The following is a 19,144-nucleotide window of genomic DNA, read 5'->3' as shown; positions in this document are numbered from 1 at the left end:
GGAACTTATGATCTAATTGGGGAATCATATAGACACATATAAGATACGTAAATACATATCAATTTACATTTTCAGAAAATGCACCTAGGACTTTTGCAAACTTTGATCACTGTTTGAAACTTATCTCGTAATTTGATCCTAGTGCTTACTCACAGTTTAATTTTAGGTGGTTCCTTTTATCGCCATCCCTCTGCTTTCTGCATCGGGCACCCGGCCCCCTTGTCATCAAAATTTTACTAATGGAAAAACTATGCCCCTCCCCACCTCCCACCGTATTAGTAGTCATTACTGCAGTTGCATTGTGTGCAAGGAATAGATCTGGAATCTATGTCTTCCAGGCCTGTTCTCTGGCTGCACCTGCTGGTTTTCATCTCAGTTGCCCAGCACAGAGCAATTTCACTCCTAAGTGGCTGCCAAACACCGAGTCAGCCAAAGAAAACTCCCTGCCCTGCTCCCTGCGTGCATAGGAAATCAGGGGTGAAAGAAGAGAAGCATCCAGGGAACCCTGGGTCAGTTCACCCTCACGAGGGCCTCGGAAACCCGAAGGGGAGCCACCTAAGCGGGGTCACTGCAGATGAGCAGGCACAGGTGGCGTCAGGGCCTGGAAACACCGGGCTGCAGGGACAGCTAGGCTGTGAATGTGGCCCTGCTCCACCGTGCACCGAAGTCTGTGGTGCTGAATGAGGCACTAACACAGCAGCCGAGACTCTACAGATGATTTTGTTTTGCACTTGGCAAAGGTCGCCCTGTGGTGGTAATGATGGACCCTTGTGATTTTCTAGGCTCTGTCTGGCTCTGAAAGAATTTCACTTTGGAGGCACGAAAAACGGGATCAGCGCCCTCCAGAGGCAACACGAGGATTTTGTAGACATACTTGTATACTGAGAGAGGGACTCAGTAACACCTGGTGACTCCCAAATGACCCTGATAAAGGCCATTCTTAGTCCAGCAAGGGCGACATCTTTCCATTTTGACAAGGTCCTTCTGTATTTTAACAGTTACTAGAGGATTAACATTAGGTGAGCTTAGGCAATGGCATAGAGGTTGATGGTTAGTAGCTTCTTTTGGTGTCTGCATATAGGGCTGACCATGCATAATCTTTTAAAGGTTTTGGAGAAGCATTCAGAGGCCCTTGGATTTTTTTTAATGGAGCACAAAATTGCCAATAGAAAGTCTGTGTAATATAGCTGATGTACAATGAGTAAGTCATAGATACTGGTGAATAATTAATTTGGTTAGGTGCAAATTAAAAATTGGAAGACAAAGCAATTTTAAACCCATGTACTTTTAAAAACTTTTAAATTCGAAATGAGTTTAGATTCACAGGAATTTGCAAAAACAATATAAAAGGTCTCATGTATCCTTCACTCAGTCCCTCAGTAGCAACCATAGCACAATATTAGAACAGGCAAATGGCATTGGTACCATCTACAGAGGTTATTTTGGATTTTACCAATTTTGCACGTGCATTTGCATGTGTGTGTGTGTAGTTTTATGCGATTTCATCACATTTGTAGATCTGTGTAGTTACCACCACAGTCACTATATAGAACTATTCCATCAGTCCTTCCTACAATCCCTTTATAGCCATACCAATCCCCTATCCTCATTCCTAACTCCGGGTAACCACCAATCTATTCTCCATCTGCATAATTTTGTAATTTTAATAATGTTTTATAAATGGAATCATACGGCACCTTTTGAGATTGGCTTATTTCACTCAGCATGCCTTTGAGTTCTCTCTAAGTTGTTACCTGCATCAGTGGTTGTTTGCTCTTTTTTATTGCTGAGTAGTATTCCGTGGTATAGATGTACAAGTTTGCTTAGTCACTGATTTGGTAAAGGACATTTAAGTTTCCATTTTTTTTGCTAGGAAAAAAGTTGCTGCTATGTTTGATTTTGTGTGTCATTTTGGCTAGGTCATGGTACTCAGTTGGATTCCATACGCAGCTAGCCCCATTCTATGTGCCTTCTCTCCTGCCCCTGGCTCTTCACTCCTAGTCCTCATTCAAGAGGCCTTTGTGTGAAAGAAGTGGCAGCCCCCACGCCGGGGGAGGTTGTCTTACTTATCCAGAGCTTCTGAATAGTGGTCTCTGCAGTCAGTCCTGGTGACTCAGTACACAGCTGTGAGAACTAAAAAACATTTCACACCCCCTATTTTTGAACCCAAATACAAATCAGAAAAAGGCGTTTATAGAATGTGCTGGGAAAGCAGGACTGGCCATGCCTCTGGAACATTTGGCGCATCCCGTGCATCTGGCCTGTAGAGCTGGATCTTTGACACCTGTGTTCCTCCTGAGGGTAATGCTCTCATGTCATCTCTTTCAAAGAAAGGACTGACACAGAGAACTGAGCAGTTAAAGAAGAATGTAGCTTCACAATTGTCCATTCAGAAGGTAAAAGAATATGATGCTAATTTGAAAACAAAGGACTTCCCTGAGAAAGCTGAGGCTATCTTTATTGATGCTCACCTTTTTCTAAACAATTTAGATCATGATCAGCTTCATAGCTTGGTAATTGATAACTGTTTCCTGGATGTGGTCTGGGACATCAAACATAAGACCGTTTGCTGGAGCTTTGTAGACTCTTCAGAGCCACCCTAGTGGTTCAGATTTGCTTCTCAGACATGCGGAACCAGGACATCATGAATGGCCACATCATTGTCCTCATGCGCACTTAGCAGACTCTGACCGTCTATGATCAATTTGGACGGTTAATATATGGACAGGAAGGTGTGGCCATTGATGTCCTGAAGTATGTTATGTTTGAAAAGCACCTGAATAAACCCCTTGGGAGCTGAATTATGCAACAGTCCTCCCATGGCAGCTCCCTAAGCACCCCATCCTTAAAATAGTAAAGATCCCTGGCCCCCAGCTGAAACCATGGGAAGAAGCACAAGGAGAAGCCCATAAGCCTCAGCTAGCCTGGTGCCAAAAATGACTCCTGGAGTGGAGCACGGGTGAGGTGGCTGGAAGCTGAGAAGTCTGTGAGTCTGGGAGCTGTGAGGTTATCCATCTCCACTGTGCTGTAGCAAGAACTACCTCTGTTCTCTCCTGTTCGGCTTAGGTCTGTCAGTCTCACCCTCCACAACCATGGCTGATGGCTGTCCTCCTCCTCCTCCTCCTCCTCCTTCTCGTATATCTAACTTCTGAGTCTAGATGAAAGACAGTATGTTTCAGAGAACATCTGATACCAGTTCTGCCCGCAGCAGGGACTGTCAGGAGTGAAGCAGCAAAATTTTCTTACTAATTGCAGGGCGGGGATCAGAGTTTGACATAAAACACTGTCAGCCTGCTGGACAAATTGTGGTGGGTTCTGTACATTTTTCCTGATTTAGGCTAGAAGTAGACCAGCCTTTAAATGACAGAAATGAAAGACAAGCTTCATTGTGAGTGATGTGACTTCCAGGAAATCCAGACTTGGGGAAGATAATTAGTGTTTATAAAGATGGTATCATTGAAAGGGTCTTCTCTCATACATTGACAGACTGAATCAGCATTTGTATTTCATAGGAGAATGTAAACCCAAAGAAATCATTTATCTCTCAAAAACAAAATGAAACAAAACAAAAAAAAACTGAACTCCACTCCCCCACCAAATACCAGTCTGATGTTCCTGTGAAGGTATGTTTTTCAGATGTGATTAACATTTAAACACCAGACTTTGAGTATAGCAGATTACCATCATAATGTGAATGGGCTTCATTCAATCAGTTGAAAGTCTTAAGAGAAAGGACTGAGATTCCGAAGGGAGGAAGGAATTCTGCCTCTAGACTGACTGCCTTCAGAGTCAAGATCGCAAAATCAGCTCTTCCCTGGTTCTTCAGCCTGGCTTGGCCTGCCCTGCAAGATTTTGAATTTTCTAGCCCCTCACAACTAAGTGAGCCAGTTTAAAAAATTAATCAGTCAATCTCTCTCTCCCCCTCTTTCTGTAGGTCTCTTCTGGCTTTTCTGTTCTGTTCCGTTGCTCTGTGTGTCTAGCCCTCTGCCAGTGCCACACTCTCTTGATAGCTGTAGCTGTAGAGGAAGTCTTGACATCCTGGTCTAAATAGACTGATTCTTCCAACTTTATTCTTATTTTCCAAAATTGTTTTACCAACCTTAAGTTCTTTGCCTTTCTATATAAATTTAAAATAGTCTTGTCCATGCCTGCCAAAAGAGTCATGCATTATAAAAAAAAGAAGTCTTATTTAATTCTATTATGAAAGACATATATGTTTATCATTGAAAAATTAGAAAATACAGGTAAACATTAAGGAGAAATGCTGTAGTGGACCTCCATAGAAAGGCCATCAAAGTGACCAAAAGGCCTGGAAAACTGCCCTAAGTGTTCCATTAAGCTAACATTTCCTGATAGCATCTCATTGTACTAGGTGCTACACTAAGAATTTAACCAAACATTATCACATTAAATCCTCATTAGAACACGGGAAGAAAATGTTATCTCTGCTTGACTCTTGAGGAAACTGAGACTCATAAAGGTTAAGTAAATTGTCTAAAGTTACCTATTTAACAAGCATTAGAGCCACAGTTTTAACTGAAGTTGTACGAGGTGCTTATATAATTGAGCTGCTATCCCATGTCCCATCACCCCCCACACTTGATCTGCTCCCCATCCTGAGTCACCTGTGATTTTAGATATGAGGTTCCCTCAGCCAGGAATGCTCACTTCTCTTTTGACTGCCTGGGCATTTATTTTTCAAAATGTAATTCAGATACCATCCCCTCTAAGGCTCCTTTATAAGCAGCCTCTACCCACCCCTCCACCCGCTCTCCCTTTGCTCTATTCAGTCTCTCCTAGCTATGGCAGCTACCTTGTGTAGAGCTGTAACTGCACTCACTGGTGTTATAATTTATTTACTTGTGTCTCACTCTAATAGACTCTGAGCTCCAACAAAGGCAGAGACTGTGTTTTATTTGCATTGCTTCAGCGAATAGTCACATTAGTGACTTTATAGATTTATCAGTTAAAAGAATGAAGGCTAATCACTGCCCATGGGCAGAAGTCATAATTCTAATGCATACAGAGATCAGGAAGGTAAGAAATATGTGACATGGGTTGAAAATAAGACTGTGGAGAATAGTGGGGCTTGTTATGAATGGAGGAGCTTCGCAGCTTTACTCAGAGGTAGTCAAATTAAATCTTTGAAAAAGCATCATGTCAGGTAAGCCAAAAACACCTGCAGGTAGAATAGGCATGGGGGCTGCAGATTCAGTCCCATCCTTGACAGTTTATAATCTCATTAGGGGAAAACATTCCTAAGGGAAACATAAAAGGACTAGACTTAAAAAAAAAAAAAAAAAGGTTGGTCCATGGATCTCTAGCACAGAGAAGCGCTAAGGAGCAGAGCAGATTATCAGGCCACAGGTCAGACCTTTTAGGTGGTTTTCCTGATCACCAGCATTTGCATCTACTTTATTTTGTTAAATATTATTGTATTACATTAATTTTTATTATAATATATACTATATAATTTATATATAATGCATTTACTTTTAAATTATATTTGCTAGAATATGAATATTTATTTATATTCTTTATTCAGGGTGTAATATAGTATCATTTTATGGATTTCTATTTATCCTAGATACTAATTGTTTTCAGTTATATGGTTACAAATATCTTCTCCAAATTGTTTGATTTTTTGCTCTGTTTATAGTGTCTTTTGTTGTAGAGAAGTTTAAAAAATTTTTAAATACTCAAATTTATCTCTTTTTTTTATGGTTTGAGTTTTGTTTTATTTTATTTAAGAAATCCTTTATGTCCTAAGGTCATGAGGGTATCCTTCTATATTTTCTTCTATAATTTTTTCAAGTTTTTCCTTTTCATATTTAGGTCTAAATTAAATTAAAATCCACTTGTGGCCTGAGGTAAGGATCTAGCTTTATTGACTTTTTTCCACATGTTGACTGAAAAAAAACATACGATGTGAGAGCTGTGAGTTCAGTTTTATTTGGGGACTTAACCGAGGACTTTAGGCTGGAAACAGCCTCTCAGATAGCTCTGAGGAACTGCGCTGGAGAGGCAGTGGTGAGGTCAGCGTATACATGATTTTGGTGAATGGGGTACATGGAATCAAGCACACATCTTGGTAGAAGGTTGCTGCTAGTCACGAAGAGCAGATGTCTCTGTTAATGATTTTGTGCTTTTCTTGGTATGAGAAGATGCAAGAAATTGGGTTTATAAAATTTTCTCCTGAAAATATCTAACTATCTGAAGGCTTGTTCTGCCAGTTTTCAACAGAGCACAGAATGCCTTGCTCCTCATCTCCACCTCAACTCCTTTCAGGATGTGTTGAAGTTCAGCGCCTTCAGTGGCTCATGACCTAATCCTTGCAGAGTCAGATGGGAGTCACATTCTTTAGTTGGCACACAGGATAATTGTATTCTCAGGATAAGCTAGTTATGCCGTAGTAACAAACTAAGCTCTAAATCTTAATGGCTTGACACAACAAAGCCATTGTTTCTTTCTTATGAGTACCCGACACTGGTGGCCATTCTAGGGTGGGGTGAGCCCAGTTGGTTTTCTGCTCCTTGAGTCTCTCAGGGACCCAAGCAGAGGTAGCTGTGCCATTTTCTTCCAGAATACAGAGCGTCCCCTGTCAGTGCTGTAGGAGGGGGATGTGGGGAGCCCTCACTCCTGTTCATAATCTTTCTGCCACAGGTTGTCGCCATAGCCTTATCGCATGGCCTGACCTGTTGCAAGGTGGTGTGGCAGTGTTGACCTCAGTCTGTCTAGTAGGAGAGGAAAATCAGACATTGTTGAGCAGTGTTAGTGTCTACCAGATTAACTAACTCTTCTAGCATTGTTTATTGAATAGTCCATCACCCTGCCTTGATGTGTGACTTTGTCTCTGTTATATTATGTAATCTTAGGTCCATTTAAGCAAAAATTTGTTTCTGGGCTCTCTATTTTGTTCCATTGCTCTAACTGTCTATTTTTGGCAAATACTATAATTTCTTAATTACTATCCCTGCATAACGTCTTTATATAAGATACAGTGAATCACCTACGTTGTCCTTTTCTGTCAAAATTGTCTTTTTGCTTACAATTATCTGCTTTTCTCCATATAAATTTTAGAAGCACCTTGTCAGTTGCATTAAAAAGCCTGTTAGACTTTGCCTGGAATTACAGTTAATTTATAGATTAATTTGGTAATACGTGACATCCTTAAGATGTTGAGTCTTGCCATCATGAATAGTTACATTTTAAGTCCTTCCATAGAGTTTTGTACTTTTCTCAATAAAACTCTGGCATATCTTTTGCTAGATTTATTTCCAAGTATCTTATAAATTATTTTAAAAGTCCTTTTAATAGTATCTTTAAAAAATTACATTTTCTAATGGATTGTGATTTGTGTACAGGAATGTGATTGACTTTTTTTTTTTTTTTAGTGATGTTATGTTCAGCCAACATTCTGAACTTGCTCTTTGTCTTGAATTTTTGGTCTGAAGACTCTCCTGAATTTTCTGTGTAGAAAATTACACACTATTTGCCAAAAGAAATAATGCTGTTCTTTTCCTCCCATCCTTATACTGTTTCTCCTTCTTTCCGTCCTCCTTCACTCGACCTCTCTTCCTCCCCTTTGCTTTCTTCGTGTCTCCTGTCTCCCACTCTTCTCTCCCTCCTTCCCTTCCTTTCCCCCTTTCTGCACTGCCTAGGGCCTTCCATTCGAATTTGTTCAAGCATGATAGCAGGCCTCGTAACTGCTCACTGACTCAGACAGGAGTCCTCTACTGTATCACTACTCAGCTTCCTGTCGGTGTTTAGCAGTACCTTTGCCACGTAAAGGCGTTCTCCTTGTCTTCACAAGGGTTTTTAGTATCAGCAATCAGTGCTGAATATATTCCACACAGATTTCATTTTGGGAAAAAAAAAAACTCTTACTTTTACTTTTCTTCCAAAGCTTTAGCTCCCTATCATTTGCTTTTTAACCTGATCTTTTTGTTAGCCTGGTGTTGACTTCCAGATAATGTTTCCAGCTGCGTGTGGCACTTTTAGTTAATAAACAGACGCCTCAGTGGTTTGATGACTTTTTCTTTAGGACTCTGATTCTTTCTGTGTTCTGTATTTTAAAATCTATTTATACGTGTGGATGAAATCCAAGTACCCCTCCTCTGTTGAGTTTTTGGCTGATGAAAATGCTAGGCACCAATTCGGAAAACAGAACAGTAAGTTGAGGCTGATCCTATTTATTTCAACTGAATTTATGACAATTCAGTGATTGATATTTTCATAACATTATCAAAATTTTTACTCATTCCCATGAGATAAAGCCTCTCAGCCTTCAGAATACCATTTCTGCTCCAGTGGTAACAATTTACAGAGTGAGCCAGAGGGAGGATAAGGGGACAGCCAATTATTGTCTGTTTCTTTTGCAATAGTTGCAAATTCCTCTCAGCTCGTCCACCCCTGAGGCTTGCAGAATAATTGTAACTACTCAGAGGCAAGGGCACCCTTTCTAGAATTCTGTTTGTCAGGAAAGATTATAGCAATTCAATTGTGTCAGTTCCTTCACAGCTACTCTCACATTGGCTGTTCTATAACTGTCAGTAAGATTTCTTAGTTAGCAGGATAGCTACTGAAGTTCTTTTGGGGGGAAAAAAAGATAGATTTTCTTTTATAAAAAGAATTAAGGTTAAATCAAAGCAGAGCTCTAAATCTAAGGTACTGTCCCCTCAAAGTTTATGTCCAGATATTTTGGTCTGAAGGGCAGAAGTTTCTCAGATTTCCAGTTCACTGATCTGGAGGGATTATGTGGGTGACAAGCAGCTGCTTTCATTTTATGACTGAGAGCAGACTCTATCTCTGTATATAAATCGGTGACTATACGGCATTTAATCCTAAAGATTGTCTGGGTAATAGAAGTTTTCTGTCTGAAAATGTAGCCAGATCTCCACTTGTGCACTTCTGAGGTTTTGTGTAAAATTGCTACAGCCCAGAATGTGTCGAAAGCTTCCAAACACGTCATAAAAATATTAGTCAATAATTTTCCTGTGAGAAAGGGGAAATGATCATATAGTAAACACTTTCCCTTTTGTGGCAAGTTTAGAAATGAACTCCTAAGAGAGGTGGACCTGGCATGGAACTGGGTAAGAGTTAAGTTATCTCCCTACCAGTGGCCCAAGGAACATGGCCTGTATGTATTGGCAGTAGTTTCAGTATTAATAAACTCAGCAGAGATCTTCAGGGTGCCTTCCCAGCTCTGTTCTTCTGCGAATGAATTATTATTTGAAGACTGGGGGGAGGTGAGTTATGACCTGAAGTGATTGTTGAAGCAGAATCCTCGCTCCTCAACAGAGAAGCCAGGACACTGCATCTCATCGAGAACATACTTATTTCAGGCCAGCAAGACTGTAAATCACCAAGTTTGAGAACTGCTGGTGACACCATTCATGATGGAGTCTTGTCAAGTCTGGAGACCTCAATTTTTGCTACACCAATAATTGATCAAGCATGTGGTGGGCACTCAGTAATTTTGAACTGTTTAGGACAAAACTTACTCTGGCGATCATATGCTTCAGTTTCAAAGAATGCCTATAACGTTTCTGATCCCTGAAAAGAACAGTAGAGTTAATGTCCAGGTATCCATAATATTTCTTTTCACCCAGCTTTTCAGCCTTCTGGAAAGTCTATTTCTTCAAAAGTATGTATTACATTGGCAGTTTGATTCTACAATTCCTAATAGGCTGTGACCTTCCAAAGGGCAGGCACTTTCTCATGTTCATCTCTGTATCTCTAGTTCTCGGACATACGAATCATACTTGATGAATCTGGGGTGCAAAAGTGTTATAAATATGAATCGGTGCCTTGCCGCTCTCCCCCACCGGTCATTGCCTGTGGCTGCTGCCCTCCTTCCTTTGGACAGCTGAGCAGTCTGTCTTGATTTGCTCATTGAAGAAATGATGAAGCAGGTCATGAAAACAAAGGAAAAAACCTTGAGCCTTAAGATTCAGTATCATAGGCCCAGATACAGAAGACACAGATTTGGAAGCATACAAAGGAAGTAAGAGCACCCTAGGTGTGAAGAAGATTCTCCTGGTTGTGAGCTGCCAGGACATCAAAGCCATTGAGACCCAGAGAAGGAGGCCTGTCCTCCTTGGTCCAGCCCCAGATAGTCTTCATGCACCAGAGCGGGGAAGAAACATAGTTCACAGACTGAGAGAGAGGACATGAAGATGTTTTGTGGGGAGGCAGGAGAAGAAATTAGGGGTGACTTTTGGGGCCCAACACAACTCACTGGTGGATGGGTGACAGCATCAAGGCCCAATGTCAATACACCCTCCGTACTATGGAGCCTCACCCCAGTACACGCAGACACATACCCCAAAATCCTGAGAAAGGGGTCGGGGGGGTACCTGGATTGACTCTATTACAGTGCACCCAACCATCCAGTGGAATTAAGAAATTTTAAAATGTAATAATGCTTTCACTCTATAATTTGTGGACTAAGGTGTATTTACAAGCTACAAGTGTCTGTCATGGTGTGACTATTTACACATATACTTTAAGAAAAGGTTTTATTTCTGAAGTCAGAGAGTGAATCTTTCACTTCTTGTTGAAATAAGGCTGTACTTAGCCCCGAGTTTACAATGTGTCAGCTGTGGCCATAGTGAGTCTTTAGCCAAGGAGGTGTGACACAAGGGTGCTCCCGAGAGGTGGGGTATTCAGGAGGCAGATCAGAGCTGAGACTCCTTCAGGAAGCCTCCTCTTGATCCCTCTTCATGGCTGAGTTAGGTGGCTCAGCTTTGTTCACCTGTGGGGGCCTGGGCACACTCCTTCTGCATGCACATTGTAGTAACATGCAACGATGTCTTTATGCTTAGACTGAACTTGGGACTGATACGGTTTACACCTACTGTCCTTGTGTAATTATTAATAGCAATTCCTTTATTGTTAAAATTGTTATAGTTTAGAGAATAAAGTTTGGCACACCTTATTTATGCATCAATTTGTATCATTAGACCAGGTTCCTTCAGGGCAAAACTTAGGTTCTCTGTTATCTTTTTATCTTCAGTATTTTGAAGAGTGAAGAATATTGTGGGCATTCAGTAAAGGTCTATTGAACTGGTTCGGCCAAAATACTTTGGGAAATGTCAAAAATAATTCTCTGCACAGGAAAAAGCCATAATGAAGGAGAAATTCAAAGTAGCCGTAATAGTCAGAGTCCTTCCAGAAAACAGATGGTACATTCAAAGGGGGTAATTTGAGGAGAGTTTAAAGAAGGACTAGTTACAAAGGTATGGAGAGATTTTACTAAAAATCCAAAAGACAGTACAGAACCTGGAGTCCTGTATTGTTACCAGAACCTGAGTGGGGTGAAGGGGGAGCAAAGATGGGGACAGTTAGGGGCAGAGACCTGTGTGGAGAGGGTTGTGGGCTTCAGTTGAGGGTTTTGGCTACCCCACAAGGATGCTGAGGGAGAGACTTGGTGAAAAATATGCAAATCTCACTTTCTGTCTTTTTAAAAAAATATCTGGTTAGTACTCCCCTTTGGCTGAAACCAATAGGAAGTCAAGGGCATGGGAGCCTTCTGGCATATTCTATACTTCCTAAGACACATAGCATTGTAGAGAGGGGTGGAGAGTAGGTCTGAGAGCAAATGGAAGATTTGCAGCAGTTCTAGGAAAAGAAAATATAGTCCATGGGGGGAGGATAGAAGAGATTAAAATAATCTCGAAAGTTAAGGAATGTGACAGTAACAAAGATGATAGGATTTTCTGTGGCTCCTGGAATTACTGAAAGCAGTGACCACATTTTATACTTCTTCATATTGTTTAAAGTCTTTACCATCCTACAGATTGTAAGTTCCTCAAGGACAGAGACCACCACCAGCACCTGCACAGGTCCTGGCAGGTTTCCAGTATTTACTGACTGACTGAATGAATGGAAATTTCCATATGGCTACATCAGAGAGGATGCAGCACAACTGAGAAGACTCCCCCACCTTAAGTCATTGTTAAGCCCAGTCAAGGACTTCAAAGAATGGAGACTTTTTTCCAAAGATACAGAAGGTGGTTGTGTTTAATTCAGTGTTTAGGAGAGAGAGAGAGAATGAATTGTGTGGATCTAATTTTCTATTCCTAGGAAAGGAGTGATCTTTAGTTGGGAAGGAATGATTCTCCAGGCCTCATTGTAATGTTCCCATTATAGACTGGCTATTATAAATTACTTTGTATTATAATTTTCTGTTAATTAAATTTTGTCTCACCGTTCCAATAATCTCGTAACAAATCAGAAGTTTGGACAGGCACGTCAGACTCCAAGCTTATACACTCTCAGGAATTCCAGGCAGGTTGGTAGGGGCCAGGGGTGGGGATGTGATGGTGTCAGTGTATTTTAGCAAAAGCAAAACTCCATGAAACTAACTGCAGAGGGAACTCATGGAAGAATGCACTGGCACAGGTGTTCCACTGTGTAGTTCTGTACAGCACTCAGTCCACCCAATATTCAGGGCAAGGCTTTAATGCAAAATTAACCAGAGATAATGGTAAACAACCAGCACCTGGCAGAGTGGATGTGCTCAGTAAATAGTCCGTGACTATTACCAGGAGGAGTCATTGGCATCATAATACCCTTTAACTGATTTTTCAGTATTATGTAGGCACAGCTGAGATGAATCATTTTCATATTTTTTTTCCCTGTGATCTGTCAGAGGCAGAATGATCTAGCAGAGGACAAGTTTCAAATCCCAGGTGTGTGACCTTTTCTAGTTATATATATATATATGTCAAGGAAAATGGACAGCTTTGGTAAATCATTGAGGTATATCAGTACAAATTACATTTAATTCTGTGCTGAAGCTGTCAGTTAAATGGACTTAGTTGTTGACTGTTGGATGGAACTAGTGGAATACTAACCTGTAAGTGATCCAGGAAATGGGTTGGCTTTTTTTGGGGGGGGGTTGTGGCATATCATATGTGAATGCTTGGAATGTCAGGGTCCCCGATTTCTAGCCCTGTGGGGAGTCTGTGATGCCAAGACTGCCCAGAAGAGCAGCAATAGCAGAGGTTCTGCCTCAGAGGTTGGAGAGGTGGTGTACTCACACTTTAATGAAAATAACTTAGAAACAAGAGGAAAATGAGAGTCCAAAATATGAGCAAAGATAGAGTTGTAACAGTGAATAAAGGCAACAAAATACTAGTCATTTATCAACACAAGGGCAGTACCATATTGATGGTCTACATACATAATCTCATCTAACCCTTGTTTAAGTCTGGCGGGAGGCAAATATCTCCATTTTATAGATGAGGACATTGGGTAAGAGAGGATAAGTAACTAGGTACTAAAGAAGAGCGGCTCTCTAAAATGCCTCGGTAAAGTAACAGGCCAGTGTGGTGCACTGACATGAAACATGCCAGCAAGGCTGCACCAAGCTGAGAGTTACTAAGCTGTAGAGTCAGGGTTGGATTCCAAAGCCCAGCATCCTTCTGTAGCTCTCCACTTCGCTTTCAGTGTGGTATGGAGCTCTTCTCTCATTCACCAAGGAAGATTTCAGAGCACGTATTACAGGGGGAATTTGCTAAGTGCTGAAGATAGAAATGTGGGTACTGACACGGTCCAAGTTGTGGTCATCGATTTATTTATAGCAGGATCCACAGTCTTTGGCTTTGTTTCACTTGGGCTGAACAGAACCCATCTGTGGGATTGAAGTGGGTGATATTCCTGAGCACAGAGCAGAGTCACTGGTGGGCATTTAATGCAAGATACAACAAATAAGTTGAAGCAAAGTAGTGAATGGGTGTGCTTGGAACTACCAACATCTCCACCCAGTCAGAGGTACCCAAAATACTTCCCAATAGATAGCCCTTGACCACTCTCCCTTTTTCTAGCTCAACAATATTTAAATCATTGCTATTAACCTCCACCTATTGAGTGTCTACTACATACTGGACACTTATATGGCAACTTACAATCATTATTTCTAATCTTCACCATAGTCTTGTGAAGTAGGTAATTTTACTCCCATTTTATAGATGAAGAAACTGATGATGAGAGGAGTTACATGGGAATTCACTGGCAGGCTTGGGATTTGAACAAAGAAATGCCTGATCACAAGACATCAGCATCTCATGTTGGTTTTGATCATTTAATTGGGCATTTCCAAGACTCCATAACTCAAGGAGGTGGGTATACCTAGGCTCTTCAGGAGTAAAGGCTTGAAATTGTAAACCAACTCCTTAAAGACACACGGGCCAGAATGGGATGAACTTCGAGACTGTGATTAGTCAAGGTGGGGCTCCAGAGTTGACTTGGTGGTCCAGAGACCCTATGTAGGTAGCAAATGGACAAAAGTTGTTTGAATAAATTGCCATGACCTGGAACATACCAGAAATTTATAAATCTTAAGGTGCATTTCCTTAGGGAGAGATATTGAAAAAAAAAACCCCCAAAACATTTGCTTTAAAAAATTGAATTTCTGAACTTACTGTGTTGTACTTTTCATTTTCTGGTCCATTAAAAAACTCCTGAGTACTAAGTGATGGAGAGCAATTCCAATTTGAAAGAAGTGCCAGCAGTGAATGGGACAGCAGGTGCAGTTGGTAAATTTAGCCTAATGGAGGGAATGCAAGTGGAAAATTATGCTGGAAACTTCCTATTTGGTAAGCATTTAGTTGAATTACAATGCTAAGGGCTTGTCAATAGGGTTCTTTAACCCTAATTCTCATGTAATAAACTTACTTTGTGGTGGTACAACAAAGATATTTGAGTTGACTTGCTAAATGTTATATGTTTCTTTCTGGTTATTAATTGTGACTCTGGCAAGGTACAATTACTTACTGAATTTGGGTTGTAGTTATGTAGGAATCACTGACTTGGAAATACATAGAACCACATTCAGGACAAGTCACAACTGTCCAGAGCCTCAGTTTTCCTATTGCTAAATGAGGAGATGTCATAAGAGATAATGCCTAAAATTCCTTCCATTTAAATATTTTATAAATTGTTGGTATGGGAAATGGTAGTTTCAAATGTTTTCAGTCGATCAGGGGTCATGTTTTCTGTTAGTTTAGGAATTCTTCAGAAGTATATTCTTCTTTAGTTTGAGCAGGCAAAAGTTCATAGAGGAAACCAGAAATATCTATGATTCTTCTTCAGAGAATGGGAGTCCTGTGGCATTCTGTCCAAATTCTGTCCTTTCCTTTCAAAAGCATGGACTTCTTTACAGAATGGATGGTCTTTCCCCTCATGCAGAGAGTGATGGTATAATTGGTAGCTTTATGCTCAGGGATTCAAGATCATCTTTTTCGGGAAAGGATGTCAAATATTTAAGGAGCAACAGACCCTGGGCTCCCTTCTCCTCACTCCTGCCCGACTCAGCCCCACTTTTTGAAGAAGATGATATGATATGCCACTGAACAAATATATTTTGGGAGGTTATACATACATGTGCTTCAGCAACAGGCATATGATGATTCCTACACTTCTTTCTGATACATACGTGATTCATAGACATTTCAATATTGAAAAACTATAGGTCCAAAGTACTGCTGATGCAAATACACTTTACTGTGTACCATAGGGTTAACCAAACAACCCACTACAACTAAATTCATAATGATGATAATGAAACTAATAGTAATTTATAATTTATTTAATAAAATTTTTCCAGCTTTATTGAATGTAATTGAGAAATAACATTGTATAAACATAAGGTATACAATACAGTGATTTGATATGCATATAGATTGTGAAATGATTACCGCAATAAGGTGAATTAACACCTCACATTGTTATCTTTTTTTTTTTTTTGGTGGTGAGATCATTTAAGATCTACTCTCTTAGCAAATTTCAAGTATACAATGCAGTCTTGTTAGCAGTAAGTTAGAATTAAAAATGAAAATGGCAACAACCGAAAACAATGAAACACAACACAATGGTCATCACATTTCAGTAAGAAACTTGGGAGTTCAAGCTACGCTCAGGTGCCTGTTGAGAGCCTTGCTATGTGAACCTACGGTTTTGCAGTCAATTGTTGTGACGTGAGGCATAGGAATACCAAACTGCAACGGCCAAAGACCTAGTGTGCTCTGCCAGCTGTGCCCAGAACCTCTCGTATCCTCTCACCCTTTGTGCATCCCTTTCCTGGCTTCTGTGTGCCTTTGCTTCTGTGGCCCACATCTGTGGTTCTGTCTGGACGCCTGCCCTTGGGTACTGAAGCTGCTTTGCCTTTGCTTGCAGAAATGCCTGGGGATTTACCTGCACACACAGTGAGCTTCTGCCAATGACTGACTGGTGCCCAGACAATACCAAAGCCCAGCAACTTTGCCCTAAATCAGGACAAATTCTGGGGCATAGCTTCTGAGTTCCCCACAAGATTAGTCTGAAGTTACTGAAATCCCTTCCTTGCTTGGCTTCCTCTGCTTTCCTTTCCTGCTTCTCCTATTCCCATACTGGTTACTGTTGGAAGCACTTCCTAAATCATTTTTTTTGCGCATGAGTTCTTCTCAGCGAAGGTTCTGCTTCGAGGGAACCTGATTGAAGAACTTTTAGGTAACTGACCTAACAGGTTAGAAGCAAGTGGCCTGTGGTTTCCCATAAAAATAAACACTTGTACTTTGCTGTAGAAGCTCTCACAGATATCTCACCATAACACATGCCTTTAACTGTCTTGCTTTAAAAAGCAAAATGAGTAGCAAGTGGATCAGTAGTTTTTCCTTGGGGTATATGATCTCTAGAGTGTACCTCAGGGTCCACGAAGCTGAGAATAAATCCTAGGCATCCAATGCCTCAGGAACCTCAGCTGAATGTTACAGAGTAATTTGCCCCTTTAGGGTAGCGCACACATTTATGACATTCGCTTTGCCTTGAATGTCTGCCTATGATGGTAGTTAAATGTAAGATTGTGAAATTAGGTAGTTCTTTAAAGGCAAATTAAAAAATATTTTTCCAGGTTTTGTTTTCTAGAGAGTGGGTTTTGATAGAACAGCATCTTGACAGATGAAGTCCAGTTCCACAGTTAGGCCACCCTTCTCCCAAACTCTCATCATATTTCTTTGAAGAGCAATGGACCCAGCATAATGAAGTTTCACGAGGCTCCTAAAGTAACCTTTCCCCTGAGCCTTAAGCATCCAGGCATCCAAGTGATGCAGTTTCCACACTGTGGAGAATCCTGCACACTTTGAGTGATGTTGCCATTTGCTGGAGTTCTCGGCAGTGCAGCTCTTCCAGCCAGTTGCACCCAATTTCACTCATCAGTAGTTCTGGCTGAGCTTCGCCTTCATATATTCAATAATTCAGTTGGCAGGTGCAGAGCAGACACATCTAAAAAGGAACTGCAACATCTTGGAAGAACGAGGGAAATATGTACCGTTTACTCTCTCTTGGATTCTGACATTTAATTTGGATACGAAGGGGAGCAATAGTTCCAGTGTGTTCTGGCATCAGAAATATTTAATTTTTTTTAGAGGTGAATTAGATTTTTATTCTTTCTCCTGAAAAATGGTTTCAATCTGTAGATTTCCTCTAAAATACCAGAGCTATCAATAAGTTGTTCCGACGCGGCCGGCTACTGGGCCGTGGAGTTGGGCTGATCAAGCAGGGCACAGACCAGAATCTGAAGACAAGCAAGCGCCCCCCTCAGAGAAGCATCTTTCTGAAATTGCACTCAGGCTTGGCAGCTGTGCTCAAGCAGAGGCTGTTTTTTTTTTTTGTTTGTTTGTTTTTAATAATTTATTTTGAGCAAAGTTGTGAAGATGGTGTTGAGAGTTCCCCTTCACCCATGCTACCTTTGTCCAAGCTAAGAAATTAACACAGGTACAATACTTACAACTAAATATAGACTTTATTTGGATTTCCTCAGTTTTCCATGATTGTTCCTTTTCTGTTCCAAGATCCAATCCAAGATTCCACATTGCATTTGGTCCTCATGTCTCCTTAGCCCGTACAGATACTTAGTAAAAGGCTTTTGAAGTGATGTATATGTACATCTGTACCTCTGCGGAGCCAGACTGCCTGGGCTCCAGTCAGGGTTCTGCTACTAATTAGCTGGGTAACTTTTTGCAAGTTATTAAAACTTGTTGTGCCCTATCTGTAGCTTGGGGATATTAATAACACACCATGTGTGCTTAAGGACACTGATCCTATTAACCTCATGTAGTATTGTGGGGACTGATCAAGAGAGTTCACGCAAAGAGCTTAAAACAGTGCCAAGCCCATGATAAGTGGTCGGTACACAGTAATTGTTATTTTTATGGTTTTACTATTCTTATCTGATGTAAATGTCTAAACAAAATTGATATATTATTTCTTTTCTTGGGTGGTCACAGATTACTTTGTTTAATGTATTTTCTTGAATACTAAATGCACATAGTAAAAAATATTCCACCAGTACTAAAGATTAGGAGTAAGAGCTCTCTCTCCCTCCCGTCCCTGTTTCCATCTCCTCTCCCCGCTCCCCATCTGCACCCCACCAGACAATAACTGTTACTGTTCCCTCTGTGCCTTCCAGAGATGTTCTGTACGTAGAAATGTATTTGTTCAAATGCATCTGAAATTCTGAAAAATGTGGTGAATCCTAAAGGCTGCATATTATCCGAAGGGGAAAAATTAGGTTTATGTCATTTGTATTTTGACTACAAATTATATTCGCTGTCCTTTGTTGAGCACTTGACAGCTGGCAGGCATTCTGCTGTTTCCTCACTCCCTATCAATATATTACCTCATTTCAGATCGTAAAAGTAAAAATAGTACCTATGCAGAAGGTACTATTAACATCCCCATTTTATAGATGAGGAAGCTGAGGGCTGGAGAAGCTAATTAGCTTCTTCAAGGAGGCTCAGCTACTAAGGGACAGAGCAGGTAAGAAAGTTTTAAGGAAAAAAATCAGAATCCAAACAAGTTGAATTTTTTTCCTTTGAGTTCCTTCTTTTATTTTACCTTTCCTTTCTGTCCCTCTTTTTATGTCACCGTCTTTGCTGAAAACAGGGCAAGTCTGGACTCTGTCCCAATTCCATTAGTTCACCCTGCACCCCCTTCTGTGGTTTGCTCTTTCCAAAATTCATTTTCATCAAGCCTCTTGCTTGCTCAGAAAGCCTCATTAGCTCTTCACCTCCTGGGGAATTGAGGACAAATCATGTACCCTGGCTTCCTAGGCCTTCCCGTATCTGGTTTCATTTGTGCCAACAGGTTTTATGAGCCTCGC

The 19,144-nt window shown here is 40.8% G+C and overlaps 1 pseudogene; it reads left to right on the top strand.

The window, feature by feature from the left end:
* Window positions 1-327: 327 nt before the first annotated feature.
* LOC102520640 lies at window positions 328-2,940 on the top strand (annotated as a pseudogene).
* Window positions 2,941-19,144: the final 16,204 nt, after the last annotated feature.

This window comes from Camelus ferus, chromosome 11 (assembly GCF_009834535.1).
Source record: "Camelus ferus isolate YT-003-E chromosome 11, BCGSAC_Cfer_1.0, whole genome shotgun sequence".
NCBI lineage: Eukaryota > Metazoa > Chordata > Mammalia > Artiodactyla > Camelidae > Camelus > Camelus ferus.
Note: the sequence above shows the minus strand (reverse complement) of the source record. Positions and strands in the feature narration are given on the sequence as shown.